The sequence below is a fragment of the Eptatretus burgeri genome, chromosome 7 (genome assembly GCF_056783735.1).
Source record: "Eptatretus burgeri isolate ZD-2024b chromosome 7, Ebu_testis_v1, whole genome shotgun sequence".
Taxonomy (NCBI): Eukaryota; Metazoa; Chordata; class Myxini; order Myxiniformes; family Myxinidae; genus Eptatretus; species Eptatretus burgeri.
The window spans coordinates 109,706,048-109,723,968 of NC_140967.1; positions in this window are offsets into that span (position 1 = coordinate 109,706,048).

Genomic DNA, 17,921 nt, shown 5'->3' on the forward strand with positions numbered 1-17,921 from the left:
TTGATGTTGAGTGAGTAGGTTGATGTTGAGTGAGAAGATTGATGTTTGGTAGAAAGGTTAATGTTTGGAAAGTAGTTTGATGTTTAGTGAGTAGGGTGATGTTCTGTGAGAAGGTTGATATTCTGTGAGAAGGTTGATGTTCTGTGAGAAGGTTGATATTTAGTGAGTAGGTTCGTATTCTGTGAGTAGGTTGATGTTTAGTGAGTAGGTTGATGTTTCGTGAGTAGGTTGATGTTTAGTGACTAGGTTGATGTTTAGTGAGTAGGTTGATGTTTAGTGAGTAGGTTGATGTTTAGTGAGTAGATTGATGTTCTGTGAGTAGGTTGATGTTTAGTGAGTAGGTTGATGTTCTATGAGTAGGTTGATGTTTACTGAGTAGGTTGATCTTTAGTGAGTAGGTTGATGTTCTGTGAGTAGGTTGATGTTTGATGAGTCGGTTGATATTTCGTGATTCGGTTAATGTGTTGGGAGTAGGTTGATGTTTAGTGAGTCGGCTGATGCTTGGAAAGTAGGGTGATGTTTCGAAAGTAGGTTGATGTTTAGTGAGTCGGTTAATGTTTCGTGAGGATGTTGATGTTTAGTGAGTCGGTTGATGTTTATTGAGTCGGTTGATGTTTGGTGAATAATTTACTTTTTAGTGAGTCGTGAGATGTTTGGTGAGTAGGTTGATGTTTAGTGAGTAGGTTGATATTCTGTGAGTAGGTTGATGTTTAGTGAGTAGGTTGATGTTTAGTGAGTAGGTTGATGTTTAGTGAGTAGGTTGATATTCTGTGAGTAGGGTGATGTTTAGTGAGTCAGTTGATGTTTGGTGAGTAGGTTGATATTCTGTGAGTAGGTTGATGTTTCGTGAATTGGGTGATGTTCTGTGAGTCGGTTGATGTTTGGTCAGTAGGTTGATTTTCTGTGAGGAGGTTAATGCTTAGTGAGTACTTTGTTCTGTGTTTAGGTGGATATTCTGTGAGTACGTTGATGTTTATTGAGTTGGTTGATGTTTATTGTGTTGGTTGATGTTTGGTGAAGAGTTTGATTTTTAGTGAGTAGCGAGATGTTTGGTGAGTAGGTTGATATTCTGTGAGTAGGTTGATGTTTAGTGAGTAGGTTGATATTCTGTGAGTAGGTTGATGTTTAGTGAGTAGGTTGATGTTTAGTGAGTAGGTTGATATTCTGTGAGTAGGTTGATGTTTAGTGAGTCGGTTGATATTCTGTGAGTAGGTTGATGTTCAGTGAGTAGGTAGATGTTCTGTGAGTCGGTTGATGTTTGGTGAGTAGGTTGATGTTCTGTGAGGAGGTTGATGTTTAGTGAGTACTTTGATGTTTGTTGAGGAGGTTGATGTTTGGTGAGTGGGTTGATCTTTCGTGAGTCGTTTGATGCTTGTTGATTCGGTTGATGTTTGTTGAGTCGTTTGATGTTTGGTGAGTCGGTTGATGTTTAGTGAGTAGGTTGATGTTTAGTGAGTCGGTTGATGTTTAGTGACTAGGTTGATGTTTAGTGAGTAGGTTGATGTTGAGTGAGTAGGTTGATGTTTAGTGAGTATATTGATGTTCTGTGAGTAGGTTGATGTTTAGTGAGTAGGTTGATGTTCTATAAGTAGGTTGATGTTTACTGAGTAGGTTGATGTTCTGTGAGTAGGTTGATCTTTAGTGAGTAGGTTGATGTTCTGTGAGTAGGTTGATGTTTGATGAGTCGGTTGATATTTCGTGATTCGGTTAATGTGTTGGGAGTAGGTTGATGTTTAGTGAGTCGGCTGATGCTTGGAAAGTAGGGTGATGTTTCGAAAGTAGGTTGATGTTTAGTGAGTCGGTTAATGTTTCGTGAGGATGTTGATGTTTATTGAGTCGGTTGATGTTTGGTGAATAATTTACTTTTTAGTGAGTCGCGAGATGTTTGGTGAGTAGGTTGATGTTTAGTGAGTAGGTTGATATTCTGTGAGTAGGTTGATGTTTAGTGAGTAGGTTGATGTTTAGTGAGTAGGTTGATATTCTGTGAGTAGGTTGATGTTTAGTGAGTCAGTTGATGTTTCGTGAGTAGGTTGATATTCTGTGAGTAGGTTGATGTTTAGTGAATTGGGTGATGTTCTGTGAGTCGGTTGATGTTTGGTGAGTAGGTTGATTTTCTGTGAGGAGGTTGATGCTTAGTGAGTACTTTGTTCTGTGAGTAGGTGGATATTCTGTGAGGCGGTTGATGTTTAGTGAGTTGGTTGATGTTTATTGTGTTGGTTGATGTTTGGTGAAGAGTTTGATTTTTAGTGAGTAGCGAGATGTTTGGTGAGTAGGTTGATGTTTAGTGAGTAGGTTGATATTCTGTGAGTAGGTTGATGTTCAGTGAGTAGGTAGATGTTCTGTGAGTCGGTTGATGTTTAATGAGTCAGTTGATGTTTGGTGAGTAGGTTGATATTCTGTGAGTAGGTTGATGTTTAGTGAGTTGGTTGATGTTCTGTGAGTCGGCTGATGTTTGGTGAGTAGGTTGATGTTCTGTGAGGAGGTTGATGTTTAGTGAGTATTTTGATGTTTGTTGAGGAGGTGGATGTTTGGTGAGTGGGTTGATTTTTCGTGAGTCGTTTGATGCTTGTTGATTCGGTTGATGTTTGTTGAGTAGTTTGATGTTCGGGAAGTTGGTTGATGTTTGGAGAGTCGTTTGATGTTTTGTGAGTAGTTTGATGTTTGCTGAGTCGGTTGATGTTTACTGAGTAGTTTGCTGTTTGGTGAGTAGTTTGATGTTCAGTGAGTAGGTTGATGTTTAGTGAGTAATTTGATGCTTGGTAAGTCGGTTGTTGTTTCGTGAGTTGTTTGATGTTTGGTGAGTAGGTTGATGTTTGATGAGTAGTTTGATGTTTAGTGAGTAGTTTGATGTTTGGTGAGTAGTTTGATGTTGAGTGAGTAGTTTGATGTTTGTTGAGTACCATGATGTTTGTTGAGTCGGTTGATGTTTGTTGAAAAGGTTGATGTTGAGTGAGTATTTGATGTTTGTTGAGTACCATGATGTTTGTTGTGTCGGTTGATGTTTGTTGAAAAGGTTGATGTTGAGTGAGTAGTTTGCTGTTTTGTGAGTAGTTTGATGTTTGGTGAGTAGTTTGATGTTTGATGAGTCGGGTGATGTTTCATGAGGAGGTTTATGTTTCGTGGGTCATTTGATGTTTTGTGAGTAGTTTGATGCTTGGTGAGTCGTTTGATGTTTCGTGAGTAGTTTGATGTTTATTGATTCGGTAGATGTTTAGTGACTAGTTTGATGTTTGCTGAGTCGATTGATGTTTACTGAGTAGTTTGCTGTTTGGTGAGTAGTTTGATGTTCAGTGAGCAGGTTGATGTTTAGTGATTAATTTGATGCTTGGTAAGTCGGTTGTTGTTTCGTGAGTTGTTTGATGTTTGGTGAGTAGGTTGATGTTTGATGAGTAGTTTGATGTTTAGTGAGTAGTTTGATGTTTGGTGAGTAGTTTGATGTTGAGTGAGTAGTTTGATGTTTGTTGAGTACCATGATGTTTGTTGAGTCGGTTGATGTTTGTTGAAAAGGTTGATGTTGAGTGAGTATTTGATGTTTGTTGAGTACGATGATGTTTGTTGAGTCGGTTGATGTTTGTTGAGTCGGTAGATGTTGAGTGAATCATTTGATGTTCACTGAGTCGGTTGATATTTCTTGAGAAGTTTGTTTGGTGAGTGATTTGATGTTTTGTGAGTAGTTTGATGTTTGGTGTGGTTGATGTTTGGTGAGTCGGTTGATTTTTCGTGAGTCAGTTGATGTTTGGTAAATTGTTTGATGTTTGGAGAGTTGTTTGATGTTTTGTGAGTAGTTTGATGTTTGGTGAGAAGGTGGATGTTTGGTGAGTCGGATGATGTTTTGTGAGTAGTTTGATGTTTTGTGAGTAGGTTGATGTTTCGTGAGAGGTTTGATGCTTGCTGAGTCGGTTGATGTTTACTGAGTAGTTTGCTGTTTGGTAAGTAGTTTGATGTTCAGTGAGGAGGTTGATGTTTCGTGAGTAATTTGATGCTTGGTGAGTCGGTTAATGTTTCCTGAGTAGTTTGTTGTTTCGTGAGTTGTTTGATGTTTGGTGAGTAGGTTGATGTTTGATGAGTAGTTTGATCTTTAGTGAGTAGTTTGATGTTTGTTGAGTACGATGATGTTTGTTGAGTCGGTTGATGTTTGTTGAAAAGGTTGATGTTGAGTGAGTATTTGATGTTTGTTGAGTACATTGACGTTTGTTGAGTCGGTTGATGTTTGTTGAGTCAGTAGATGTTGAGTGAATCATTTGATGTTCACTGAGTAGGTTGATATTTCTTGAGAAGTTTGATGTTTGGGAAGTTGGTTGATGTTTGGTGAGTGGTATGATGTTTTGTGAGTAGTTTGATGTTTGGTGTGGTTGATGTTTGGTGAGTGGGTTGATTTTTCGTGAGTCAGTTGATGTTTGGTAAGTCGGTTGATGTTTGGTGAGTAGGTTGATGTTTGATGAGTCGGTTGATATTTCGTGATTCAGTTAATGTGTTGGGAGTAGGTTGATGTTTGGTGAGTCGGTTGATATTTAGTGAGTCAGCTGATGCTTGGAAAGTAGGTTGATATTTAGTGAGTCGGTTGATGTTTATTGAGTCGGTTGATGTTTGGTGAAGAGTTTGATTTTTAGTGAGTAGCGAGATGTTTGGTGAGTAGGTTGATGTTTAGTGAGTAGGTTGATATTCTGTGAGTAGGTTGATGTTTAGTGAGAAGGTTGATATTCCGTGAGAAGGTTGATGTTTAGTGAGTAGGTTGATGTTTCGTGAGTAGGTCGATGTTCTGTGATTCGGTTGATGTTTAGTGAGTCAGTTGAGGTTTGGTGAGTAGGTTGATATTCTGTGAGTCGGTTGATGTTTCATGAGAAGGTTGATGTTCTGGGAGTCGGTTGATGTTTGGTCAATATGTTGATGTTTATTGAGTCGGTAGATGTTCTGTGAGTAGTTTGATGTTTAGTGAGTAGGTTGATGTTTGGTGAGTAGTTTGATGTTTAGTGAGTAGGTTGATGATTAGTGAGTAGGTTGATGATTAGTGAGTAGGTTGATGTTTGATGAGTAGTTTGATGTTTAGTGAGTAGGTTGATGTTTGATGAGTAGTTTGATGTTTAGTGAGTAGTTTGATGTTTGTTGAGTACGATGATGTTTGTTGAGTCGGTTGATGTTTGTTGAAAAGGTTGATGTTGAGTGAGTATTTGATGTTTGTTGAGTACGTTGACGTTTGTTGAGCCGGTTGATGTTTGTTGAGTCGGTAGATGTTGAGTGAATCATTTGATGTTCACTGAGTAGGTGAGGAGGTTGATGTTTGGTGAGTAGGTTGATGTTTGGTGAGTAGTTTGATGTTGAGTGAGTCGTATGATGTTTGGTAAGTAGTTTGCTGCTTGTTGAGTCGGTTGTTGTTTACTGAGTAGTTTGCTGTTTTGTGAGTAGTTTGATGTTTGGTGAGTAGTTTGATGTTTGGTGAGTAGTTTGATGTTTAGTGAGTAGTTTGATGTTTGGTGAGTAGTTTGATGTTTGGTGAGGAGGTTGATGTTTGGTGAGTAGGTTGATGTTTGGTGAGTAGTTTGATGTTTAGTGAGTAGTTTGATGTTTGGTGAGTAGTTTGATGTTTGGTGAGGAGGTTGATGTTTGGTGAGTAGGTTGATGTTTGGTGAGTAGTTTGATGTTTAGTGAGTCGTATGATGTTTGGTAAGTAGTTTGCTGCTTGTTGAGTCGGTTGTTGTTTACTGAGTAGTTTGCTGTTTTGTGAGTAGTTTGATGTTTGGTGAGTAGTTTGATGTTTGATGAGTCGGGTGATGTTTCATGAGGAGGTTTATGTTTCATGGGTCATTTGATGTTTTGTGAGTAGTTTGATGCTTGGTGAGTCGTTTGATGTTTCGTGAGTAGTTTGATGTTTGTTGATTCGGTAGATGTTTAGTGACTAGTTTGATGATTGGTGAGTCGGTAGATGTTTAGTGACTAGTTTGATGATTGGTGAGTCATTTGATGTTTAGTGAGTAGTTTGATGAGCAGTTTGATGTTTAGTGAGTAGTTTGATGTGTCGTGAGAAGTTTGATGTTTGGTGAGTGGGTTGATTTTTCGTGAGTCGGTTGATGTTTTGTGAGTTCTTTGATGTTTGGTGAGTCGGTTGATGTTTGGTGAATAGGTTGATGTTTGGTGAATAGGTTGATGTTTAGTGAGTAGGTTGATGTTTTGTGAGTAGTTTGATGTTTGTTGAGTAGGTTGATGTTTGTTGAGTCGGTTGATGTTTGTTGAGTCGGTTGATGTTTGGTGAGTCGGTTGATCTTTCGTGAGTAATTTGATGCTTGTTGAGCCGCTTGATGTTTGTTGAGTTGTTTGATGTTTGGTGAGTCGGTTGATGTTTTTTGGGTAGTTTGATGTTTGGTGAGTAGTTTGATGTTTCGTTTGTGGTTTGATGTTTGGTGGTTAGTTTGATGTTTGGTGAGTAGGTTGATGTTTGGTGAGTAGGTTGTTTGGTGAGTAGGTTGATGTTTCATGAGTAGTTTAATGTTTAGTGAGTTGTATGGTGAGTAGTTTGATGTTTAGTGGAGTATGATGGTTAATATTTGTTGAGTCAGTTGATGTTTCGTGAATCGGTTGATGTTGAGTGAGTATTTTGATGTTTACTGAGTTGGTTGATATTTCCTGAGTAGTTTGATGTGTGGTACGTTGGTTGATGTGTTGTGAGTCGTTTGATGTTTCGTGAGTGGTTTGATGTTTCGTGAGTAGTTTGATGTTGAGTGAGTAGGTTGATGTTTAGTGAGTAGTTTGATGTTTGTTGAGTCGGTTGATGTTTACAGAGTAGTTTGCTGTTTGGTGAGTAGTTTGATGTTCACTGAGTAGGTTGATGTTTAGTGAGTAGTTTGATGCTTGCTGAGTAGTTTGCTGTTTGGTGAGTAGTTTGATGTTCAGTGAGTAGGTTGATGTTTTGTGAGTAGTTTGATGCTTGGTGATTCAGTTGATGTTTCCTGAGTAGTTTGTTGTTTCGTGAGTTGTTTGATGTTTGGTGAGTAGGTTGATGTTTGATGAGTAGTTTGATGTTTAGTGAGTAGTTTGATGTTTAGTGAGTAGTTTGATGTTGAGTGAGTAGTTTGATGTTTGTTGAGTAGGTTGATGTTTGATGAGTAGTTTGATGTTTAGTGAGTAGGTTGATGTTTGGTGAGTAGTTTGATGTTTAGTGAGTAGTATGATGTTTGGTGAGTAGTTTGTTGTTTCGTGAGTTGTTTGATGTTTGTTGAGTACGTTGACGTTTGTTGAGTCGGTTGATGTTTGTTGAGTCGGTAGATGTTGAGTGAATCATTTGATGTTCACTGAGTAGGTTGATATTTCTTGAGTAGTTTGATGTTTGGTAAGTTGGTTGTTGTTTGGTGAGTGGTATGATGTTTTGTGAGGAGTTTGATGTTTGGTGTGGTTGATGTTTGGTGAGAAGGTTGATTTTTTTGTGAGTAGGTTGATGTTGAGTGAGTAGTTTGTGTTTACTGAGGAGGTGGATATTTCCTGAGTCGTTTGATGTTAGGAAAGTTGGTTGATTTTTAGTGAGTAGGTTAATGTGTTGGGAGTAGGTTGATGTTTGGTGAGTCGGTTGATGTTTGGTGAATAGTTTGATTTTTAGTGAGTAGCGAGATGTTTGGTGAGTAGGTTGATGTTTATTGAGTCGGTTGATGTTTGGTGAATAGTTTGATTTTTAGTGAGTCGCGAGATGTTTGGTGAGGAGGTTGATGTTTATTGAGTCGGTTGATATTCTGTGAGTAGGTTGATGTTTAGTGAGTAGGTAGATGTTCTGTGAGTCGGTTGATGTTTTGTGAGTCAGTTGATGTTTGGTGAGTAGGTTGATATTCTGTGAGTAGGTTGACGTTTAGTGAGTTGGTTAATGTTCTGTGAGTTGGTTGAGGTTTGGTGAGTAGGTTGATGTTCTGTGAGTTGGTTGATGTTTAGTGAGTTGGTTGATGTTCTGTGAGTCGGTTGATGTTTGGTGAGTACGTTGATGTTCTGTGAGGAGGTTGATGTTTAGTGAGTACTTTGATGTTTGTTGAGTCGGTTGATGTTTGGTGAGTGGGTTGATGTTTGGTGAGTGGGTTGATGTTTGGTGAGTGGGTTGATCTTTCGTGAGTAGTTTGATGCTTATTGATTCGATTGATGTTTGGTGAGAAGGTTTATGTTCTGTGAGTTGGTTGATGTTTCTTGAGTCGGTTGATGTTTAGTAATTATGTCGATGTTCTGTGAGTAGGTTGATGTTTTGTGAGTCAATTGATGTTTGGTGAGTAGGTTGATATTCTGTGAGTAGGTTGATGTTTAGTGAGTTGGTTAATGTTCTGTGAGTTGGTTGATGTTTTGTGAGTAGGTTGATGTTCTGTGAGTTGGTTGATGTTTGGTGAGTAGGTTGATGTTCTGTGAGTTGGTTGATGTTTAGTGAGTTGGTTGATGTTCTGTGAGTCGGTTGATGTTTGGTGAGTACGTTGATGTTCTGTGAGGAGGTTGATGTTTAGTGAGTACTTTGATGTTTGTTGAGGAGGTTGATGTTTGGTGAGTGGGTTGATCTTTCGTGAGTAGTTTGATGCTTGTTGATTCGGTTGATGTTTGGTGAGAAGGTTTATGTTCTGTGAGTTGGTTGATGTTTGTTGAGTCGGTTGATGTTTGGTGAGAAGGTTTATGTTCTGTGAGGTGGTTGATGTTTGTTGTGTCGGTTGATGTTTGGTGAGAAGGTTTATGTTCTGTGAGTTGGTTGATGTTTGTTGAGTCGGTTGATGTTTGGTGAGAGAGATGATGTTTGTTGAGTCGGTTGATGTTTCATGAGAAGGTTGATGTTCTGTGAGTTGGTTGATGTTTAGTGAGTTGGTTGATGTTGTGTGAGTCGGTTGATGTTTGGTGAGTACGTTGATGTTTAATGAGTAGGTTGATGTTTAGTGAGTACTTTGATGTTTGTTGAGTCGGTTGATGTTTGGTTAGTGGGTTGATCTTTCGTGAGTAGTTTGATGCTTGTTGATTCGGTTGATGTTTGGTGAGAAGGTTTATGTTTTATGAGTAGTTTGCTGTTTGGTGAGTAGTTTGATGTTCAGTGAGTAGGTTGATCTTTCGTGAGTAGTTGATGCTTGTTGATTCGGTTGATGTTTGGTGGGTAGTTTGATGTTCTGTGAGTTGGTTGATGTTTGATGAGTCGGTTGATGTTTGGTGAGAGAGATGATGTTTGTTGAGTCGGTTAATGTTTCATGAGAAGTTTGATGTTCTGGGAGTCGTTTGATGTTTGGTGAATATGTTGATGTTTATTGAGATGCTAAATGTTCTGTGATAAGTTTTATGTTTAGTGAGTAGGTTGATTTTTAGTGAGTAGTTTGATGTTTGGTGAGTAGGTTGATGTTTAGTGAGTAGTTTGATGTTTGGTGTGTCTGTTGATTTTTCGTGAGTCAGTTGATGTTTGTTAAGTTGGTTGATGTTTGGAGAGTAGTTTGATGTTTGGTGATTAGGTTGATGTTTGGTGAGTAGGTTGATATTTAGTGAGTCGGGTGATGTTTGATGAGGAGGTTTATGTTTCGTGGGTCATTTGATGTTTTGTGAGTAGTTTGATGCTTGGTGAGTCGTTTGATGTTTCGTGAGTAGTGTGATGTTTGTTGAGTCGTTAGATGTTTGGTGGGTAGTTTGATGTTTGGTGAGTTGGTTGATGTTTGTTGAGTCGGTTGATGTTTGTTGAGTCGGTTGATGTTTGGTGAGTCGGTTGATCTTTCGTGAGTCGTTTGATGCTTGTTGAGCCGCTTGATGTTTCTTGAGTCGTTTGATGTTTGGTGAGTCGGTTGATGTTTCTTGGGTAGTTTGATGTTTGGTGAGTAGTTTTATGTTTGGTGAGTAGTTTTATGTTTCGTTTGTAGTTTGATGTTGAGTGAGTCGGTTGATGTTTAGTGAGTAGTTTGATGTTTGTTGAGTCGGTTGATGTTTACTGAGTAGTTTGCTGTTTTGTGAGTAGTTTGATGTTCAGTGAGTAGGTTGATGTTTAGGTAGTAGTTTGATGCTTGCTGAGTCGGTTGATGTTGACTGAGTAGTTTGTTGTTTGGTGAGTAGTTTGATGTTAAGTGAGTACGTTGATGTTTTGTGAGTAGTTTGATGCTTCGTGATTCAGTTGATGTTTCCTGAGTCGTTTGTTGTTTCGTGAGTCGTTTGATGTTTGGTGAGTTGGTTGTTGTTTCCTGTGTAGTTTGATGTTTAGTGAGTAGTTTGATGTATCGTGACTCGTTTGATGTTTGGTGAGTAGGTTGATGTTTAGTGATTAGTTTGATTTTTGGTGAGTCGGTTGATGTTTACTGAGCAGGTTGATGTTTGATGAGTAGTTTGATGTTTAGTGAGTAGTTTGATGTTTGTTGAGTAGGTTGATGTTTGTTGAGAAGGTTGATGTTTGTTGAGTAGTTTGATGTTTGGTGAGTAGATAGATGTTTCGTGAGTAGTTTGATGTTTGATGAGTAGTTTGATGTTTAGTGAGTAGTTTGATGTTTGCTGAGTAGTTTGATGTTGAGTGAGTAGTTTGATGTTTGTTGAGTAGTTTGATGTTTAGTGAGTAGTTTGATGTTTGCTGAGTAGTTTGATGTTGAGTGAGTAGTTTGATGTTTGTTGAGTAGGTTGATGTTTGTTGAGTCGGTTGATGTTTGTTGAAAAGGTTGATGTTTGTTGAGTCGGTTGATGTTGAGTGAGTTGTTTGATGTTTACTGAGTTGGTTGATGTTTGGTGAGTAGTTTGATGTTTGATAAGTCGGTTGATGTTTAGTGAGTAGTTTGATGTTTAGTGAGTAGTTTGATGTTTGGTGACTTGTTTGATGTTTCGTGAGTCGTATGATGTTTGGTGAGTAGTTTGATGCTTGTTGAGTCGGTTGATGTTTACTGAGTAGTTTGATGCTTAGTGAGTCGGTTGATGTTTACTGAGTCGTTTGCTGTTTTGTGTGTAGTTTGATGTTTGGTGAGTAGGTTGATGTTTGGTGAGTAGTTTGATGTTTGGTGAGTCGTTTGATGTTTGATGAGTAGGTTGATGTTTGGTGATAGTTTGATGCTTGCTGAGTCTGTTGATGTTCAGTTAGTAGTTTGCTGTTTTGTGTGTAGTTTGATGTTTGGTGAGTAGGTTGATGTTTGGTGAGTAGTTTGATGTTTGGTGAGTCGTTTGATGTTTGATGAGTAGGTTGATGTTTGGTGATAGTTTGATGCTTGCTGAGTCTGTTGATGTTCAGTTAGTAGTTTGCTGTTTTGTGTGTAGTTTGATGTTTGGTGAGTAGGTTGATGTTTGGTGAGTAGTTTGATGTTTGGTGAGTCGTTTGATGTTTGATGAGTAGGTTGATGTTTGGTGATAGTTTGATGCTTGCTGAATCTGTTGATGTTCAGTTATTAGTTTGATGTTTTGTTGGTCGGTTGATGTTTGTTGAGTCGGTTGATCTTTAGTGAGAAGTTTGATGCTTGGTGAGTCTGTTGATGTTTAGTGAGTAGTTTGATGTTTTTTGAGTAGTTTGATATTTCGTGAGTCGTTTGATACTTGGTGAGTCGGTTGATATTTAGTGAGTGGTTTGATTGTCTCGAAGTGGGTTTATTTTTCGTGAGTCGGTTGATGTTTTGTGAGTAGTTTGATGTTTGATGAGTAGGTTGTTTTTTTCATGAGTAGTTTGATGCTTGCTTAGTCTGTTGATGTTAAGTAAGAAGTTTGATGTTTTGTGGGTAGTTTGATGTTTGGTAAGTCAGTTGATGTTTGTTGAGTCGGTTGATGTTTGTTGAGTCGGTTGATGTTTAGTGAGTAGTTTGATTTTCTCCAAGTGGGTTTGTTTTTCGTGAGTCGGTTGATGTCTTGTGAGTAGTTTGATGCTTGGTGAGTCGGTTGATGTTTAGTGAGTCGTTTGATGTTTCGTGTGTAGTTTGATGTTTCGTGAATAGTTTTATGTTCGGTGAGAAGGTTGATGTTTAATGTGTAGTTTGATATAAAGTGAGTAGTTTGATGTTTACTGAGTGGGATGATAATTCGTGAGTAGTTTGATGTTTGGTGAGTTGATTGATGTTTAGTGAGTAGTTTAATGTTCGGTGAGAAGGTTGATGTTTAATGTGTAGTTTGATATAAAGTGAGTGGTTTGATGTTTACTGAGTGGGATGATAATTCGTGAGTAGTTTGATGTTTGGTGAGTTGGTTGATGTTTGGTGAGTGGGTTGATCTTTCGTGAGTAGTTTGATGCTTGTTGATTTGGTTGATGTTTAGTGAGTCGGTTGATGTTTGGTGAATATGTTGATGTTTATTGAGACGGTAAATGTTCTGTGAGTAGTTTGATGTTTAGTGAGTAGGTTGATGTTTAGTGAGTAGTTTGATGTTTAGTGAGTAGTTTGATGTTTAGTGAGTAGGTTGATGTTTAGTGAGTAGGTTGATATTCTGTGAGTAGGTTGATATTCTGTGAGTAGTTTGATATTCTGTGAGTAGGTTGATATTCTGTGAGTAGGTTGATGTTCAGTGAGTAGGTAGATGTTCTGTGAGTCGGTTGATGTTTAGTGAGTCAGTTGATGTTTGGTGAGTAGGTTGATATTCTGTGAGTAGGTTGATGTTTAGTGAGTTGGTTGATGTTCTGTGAGAAGGTTGATGTTCTGTGAGGAGGTTGATGTTTCGTGAGTACTTTGATGTTTGTTGAGGAGGTTGATGTTTGGTGAGTGGGTTGCTCTTTCGTGAGTCGTTTGATGCTTGCTGAATCTGTTGATGTTCAGTTATTAGTTTGATGTTTTGTTCGTCGGTTGATGTTTGTTGAGTCGGTTGATCTTTAGTGAGTAGTTTGATGCTTGGTGAGTCTGTTGATGTTTAGTGAGTAGTTTGATGTTTTTTGAGTAGTTTGATATTTCGTGAGTCGTTTGATACTTGGTGAGTCGGTTGATATTTAGTGAGTGGTTTGATTGTCTCGAAGTGTGTTTATTTTTCGTGAGTCGGTTGATGTTTTGTGAGTAGTTTGATGTTTGATGAGTAGGTTGTTTTTTTCATGAGTAGTTTGATGCTTGCTTAGTCTGTTGATGTTAAGTCAGAAGTTTGATGTTTTGTGGGTAGTTTGATGTTTGGTAAGTCAGTTGATGTTTGTTGAGTCGGTTGATGTTTAGTGAATAGTTTGATGCTTGGTGAGTCGGTTGATGTTTAGTGAGTAGTTTGATTTTCTCCAAGTGGGTTTGTTTTTCGTGAGTCGGTTGATGTCTTGTGAGTAGTTTGATGCTTGGTGAGTCGGTTGATGTTTAGTGAGTCGTTTGATGTTTTGTGTGTAGTTTGATGTTTCGTGAATAGTTTGATGTTCGGTGAGAAGGTTGATGTTTAATGTGTAGTTTGATATAAAGTGAGTAGTTTGATGTTTACTGAGTGGGATGATAATTCGTGAGTAGTTTGATGTTTGTTGAGTCGGTTGATGTTTCGTCAATCGGTTGATGTTGAGTGAGTATTTTGATGTGTGGTAAGTTGGTTGATGTGTTGTGAGTCGTTTGATGTTTGATGAGTAGTTTGATGTTTCGTGAGTAGTTTGATGTTTAGTGAGTAGTTTGATGTTTGCTGAGTAGTTTGATGTTTGTTGAGTCGGTTGATGTTTGTTGAGTCGGTTGATGTTTGTTGAAAAGGTTGATGTTGAGTGAGTATTTGATGTTTGTTGAGTACGTTGACGTTTGTTGAGTCGGTTGATGTTTGTTGAGTCGGTAGATGTTTGTTGAAAAGGTTGATGTTGAGTGAGTATTTGATGTTTGTTGAGTCGGTTGATGTTTGTTGAAAAGGTTGATGTTGAGTGAGTATTTGATGTTTGTTGAGTACGTTGACGTTTGTTGAGTCGGTTGATGTTTGTTGAGTCGGTAGATGTTGACTGAATCATTTGATGTTCACTGAGTAGGTTGATATTTCTTGAGAAGTTTGATGTTTGGGAAGTTGGTTGATGTTTGGTGAGTGATTTGATGTTTTGTGAGTAGTTTGATGTTTGGTGTTGTTGATGTTTGGTGAGTCGGTTGATTTTTCGTGAGTCAGTTGATGTTTGGTAAGTTGGTTGATGTTTGGAGAGTCGTTTGATGTTTTGTGAGTAGTTTGATGTTTGCTGAGTCGGTTGATGTTTACTGAGTAGTTTGCTGTTTGGTGAGTAGTTTGATGTTCAGTGAGTAGGTTGATGTTTAGTGAGTAATTTGATGCTTGGTAAGTCGGTTGTTGTTTCGTGAGTTGTTTGATGTTTGGTGAGTAGGTTGATGTTTGATGAGTAGTTTGATGTTTAGTGAGTAGTTTGATGTTTGGTGAGTAATTTGATGTTGAGTGAGTAGTTTGATGTTTGTTGAGTACCATGATGTTTGTTGAGTCGGTTGATGTTGGTTGAAAAGGTTGATGTTGAGTGAGTATTTGATGTTTGTTGAGTACGATGATGTTTGTTGAGTCGGTTGATGTTTGTTGAGTCGGTAGATGTTGAGTGAATCATTTGATGTTCACTGAGTCGGTTGATATTTCTTGAGAAGTTTGTTTGGTGAGTGATTTGATGTTTTGTGAGTAGTTTGATGTTTGGTGTGGTTGATGTTTGGTGAGTCGGTTGATTTTTCGTGAGTCAGTTGATGTTTGGTAAGTTGTTTGATGTTTGGAGAGTTGTTTGATGTTTTGTGAGTAGTTTGATGTTTGGTGAGAAGGTGGATGTTTGGTGAGTCGGATGATGTTTTGTGAGTAGTTTGATGTTTGGTGAGTAGGTTGATGTTTCGTGAGAGGTTTGATGCTTGCTGAGTCGGTTGATGTTTACTGAGTAGTTTGCTGTTTGGTAAGTAGTTTGATGTTCAGTGAGGAGGTTGATGTTTCGTGAGTAATTTGATGCTTGGTGAGTCGGTTAATGTTTCCTGAGTAGTTTGTTGTTTCGTGAGTTGTTTGATGTTTGGTGAGTAGGTTGATGTTTGATGAGTAGTTTGATGTTTAGTGAGTAGTTTGATGTTTGTTGAGTACGATGATGTTTGTTGAGTCGGTTGATGTTTGTTGAAAAGGTTGATGTTGAGTGAGTATTTGATGTTTGTTGAGTACGTTGACGTTTGTTGAGTCGGTTGATGTTTGTTGAGTCGGTAGATGTTGAGTGAATCATTTGATGTTCACTGAGTAGGTTGATATTTCTTGAGAAGTTTGATGTTTGGGAGGTTGGTTGATGTTTGGTGAGTGGTATGATGTTTTGTGAGTAGTTTGATGTTTGGTGTGGTTGATGTTTGGTGAGTGGGTTGATTTTTCGTGAGTCAGTTGATGTTTGGTAAGTCGGTTGATGTTTGTTGAGTCGGTTGATGTTCAGTGAGTAGTTTGATGCTTGGTGTGTCTGTTGATGTTTAGTGAGTAGTTTGATGTTTGGTAAGTTGGTAGATGTTTGGTGAGTCGGTTGATTTTTCGTGAGTGGTTTGATGTTTGATGAGTCGGTTGTTTTTTCCGTGAGTAGTTTGATGTTGCTCAGTCTGTTGATGTTAAGTTAGTTGTTTGATGTTTTGTGGCTTGTTTGATGCTTGGTGAGTCGTTTGATGATTTGTGAGTGGTTTGATTTTCTCCAAGTGAGTTTATTTTTCGTGAGTCGGTTGATGTTGAGTGAGTCGTTTGATGTTTAGTGAGTAGTTTGATGTTTCGTGAGTAGTTTGATGTTTCATGAGTAGGTTGATGTTTTGTGAGTAGTTTGATGCTTCATGAGTAGTTTGATGTTTGTTGAGTGGGTTGATGTTAGGTGAGTACATTGACGATTTTTGAATGGGTTGATGTTTGGTGAGTGGGTTGATCTTTCCTTTGAGCTTTGATGCTTGCTGAGTCTGTTGATGTTTGTTGAGTAGTTTGATGTTTGGTGAGTTGGTTGATGTTTTGTTGGTAGTTTGATGTTTCGTGAGTCGGTTGATGTTTTTTGAGTCGGTTGATCTTTGGTGAGTCGGTTGATGATTCATGGGTAGTTTGATGTTTGGTGAGGAGGTTGATGTTTGATGAGTAGTTTGATGTTTAGTTAGTCGGTTGATGTTTGGTGAGTAGTTTTATGTTTGGTGAGTAGTTTGATGTTTGGAGAGTAGTTTGATGTTTGGTGAGTAGTTTGATGTTTGGTGAGGAGGTTGATGTTTGGTGAGTCGGTTGATGTTTGGTGAGTAGTTTGATGTTTAGTGAGTCGTATGATGTTTGGTAAGTAGTTTGCTGCTTGTTGAGTCGGTTGTTGTTTACTGAGTAGTTTGCTGTTTTGTGAGTAGTTTGATGTTTGGTGAGTAGGTTGATGTTTGGTGAGAAGGTTGATGTTTCGTGAGTAGTTTGATGTTTGGTGAGTCGGTTGATGTTTACTGAGTAGGTTGATGTTTGATAAGTCGTTTGATGTTTAGTGAGTAGTTTGATGTTTGCTGAGTAGTTTGATGTTGAGTGAGTAGTTTGATGTTTGTTGAGTAGTTTGATGTTTGTTGAGTAGTTTGATGTTTGTTGAGTAGTTTGCTGCTTGTTGAGTCGCGTGTTGTTTACTGAGTAGTTTGCTGTTTTGTGAGTAGTTTGATGTTTGGTGAGTAGTTTGTTGTTTGGTGAGTAGTTTGATGTTTGGTGAGTAGTTTGATGTTTCTTGAGTAGTTTGATGTTTGGTGAGTAGTTTGATGTTTGGTGAGGAGGTTGATGTTTGGTGAGTAGGTTGATGTTTGGTGAGTAGTTTGATGTTTAGTGAGTCGTATGATGTTTGGTAAGTAGTTTGCTGCTTGTTGAGTCGGTTGTTGTTTTCTGAGTAGTTTGCTGTTTTGTGAGTAGTTTGATGTTTGGTGAGTAGGTTGATGTTTGGTGAGAAGGTTGATGTTTCGTGAGTAGTTTGATGTTTGGTGAGTCGGTTGATGTTTACTGAGTAGGTTGATGTTTGATGAGTCGTTTGATGTTTAGTGAGTAGTTTGATGTTTGCTGAGTAGTTTGATGTTGAGTGAGTAGTTTGTTGTTTGTTGAGTAGTTTGATGTTTGTTGAGTAGTTTGATGTTTGGTGAGTAGTTTGATGTTTAGTGAGTCGTATGATGTTTGGTAAGTAGTTTGCTGCTTGTTGAGTCGGTTGTTGTTTACTGAGTAGTTTGCTGTTTTGTGAGTAGTTTGATGTTTGGTGAGTCGTTTGATGTTTGGTGAGTAGTTTGATGTTTCGTGAGTAGTTTGATGTTTGGTGAGTAGTTTGATGTTTGGTGAGGAGGTTGATGTTTGGTGAGTAGGTTGATGTTTGATGAGTAGTTTGATGTTTAGTGAGTAGTTTAATGTTTGCTGAGTAGTTTGATGTTGAGTGAGTAGTTTGATGTTTGTTGAGTACTTTGATGTTTGTTGAGTAGGTTGATATTTGTTGAGTCGGTTGATGTTTGTTGAAAAGGTTGATGTTTGTTGAGTCAGTTGATGTTGAATGAGTTGTTTGATGTTTGGTGAGTCGGTTGATATTTAGTGAGTCGTATCATGATAGGTAAGTAAATTAATTCTTGTTTAGTCGGATGATGTTTACTGAGTAGTTTGATGTTGAGTGAGTAGTTTGTTGTTTGTTGAGTAGTTTGATGTTTGTTGAGTAGTTTGATGTTTGGTGAGTAGTTTGATGTTTAGTGAGTCGTATGATGTTTGGTAAGTAGTTTGCTGCTTGTTGAGTCGGTTGTTGTTTACTGAGTAGTTTGCTGTTTTGTGAGTAGTTTGATGTTTGGTGAGTCGTTTGATGTTTGGTGAGTAGTTTGATGTTTCGTGAGTAGTTTGATGTTTGGTGAGTAGTTTGATGTTTGGTGAGGAGGTTGATGTTTGGTGAGTAGGTTGATGTTTGATGAGTAGTTTGATGTTTAGTGAGTAGTTTAATGTTTGCTGAGTAGTTTGATGTTGAGTGAGTAGTTTGATGTTTGTTGAGTACTTTGATGTTTGTTGAGTAGGTTGATATTTGTTGAGTCGGTTGATGTTTGTTGAAAAGGTTGATGTTTGTTGAGTCAGTTGATGTTGAATGAGTTGTTTGATGTTTGGTGAGTCGGTTGATATTTAGTGAGTCGTATGATGTTTGG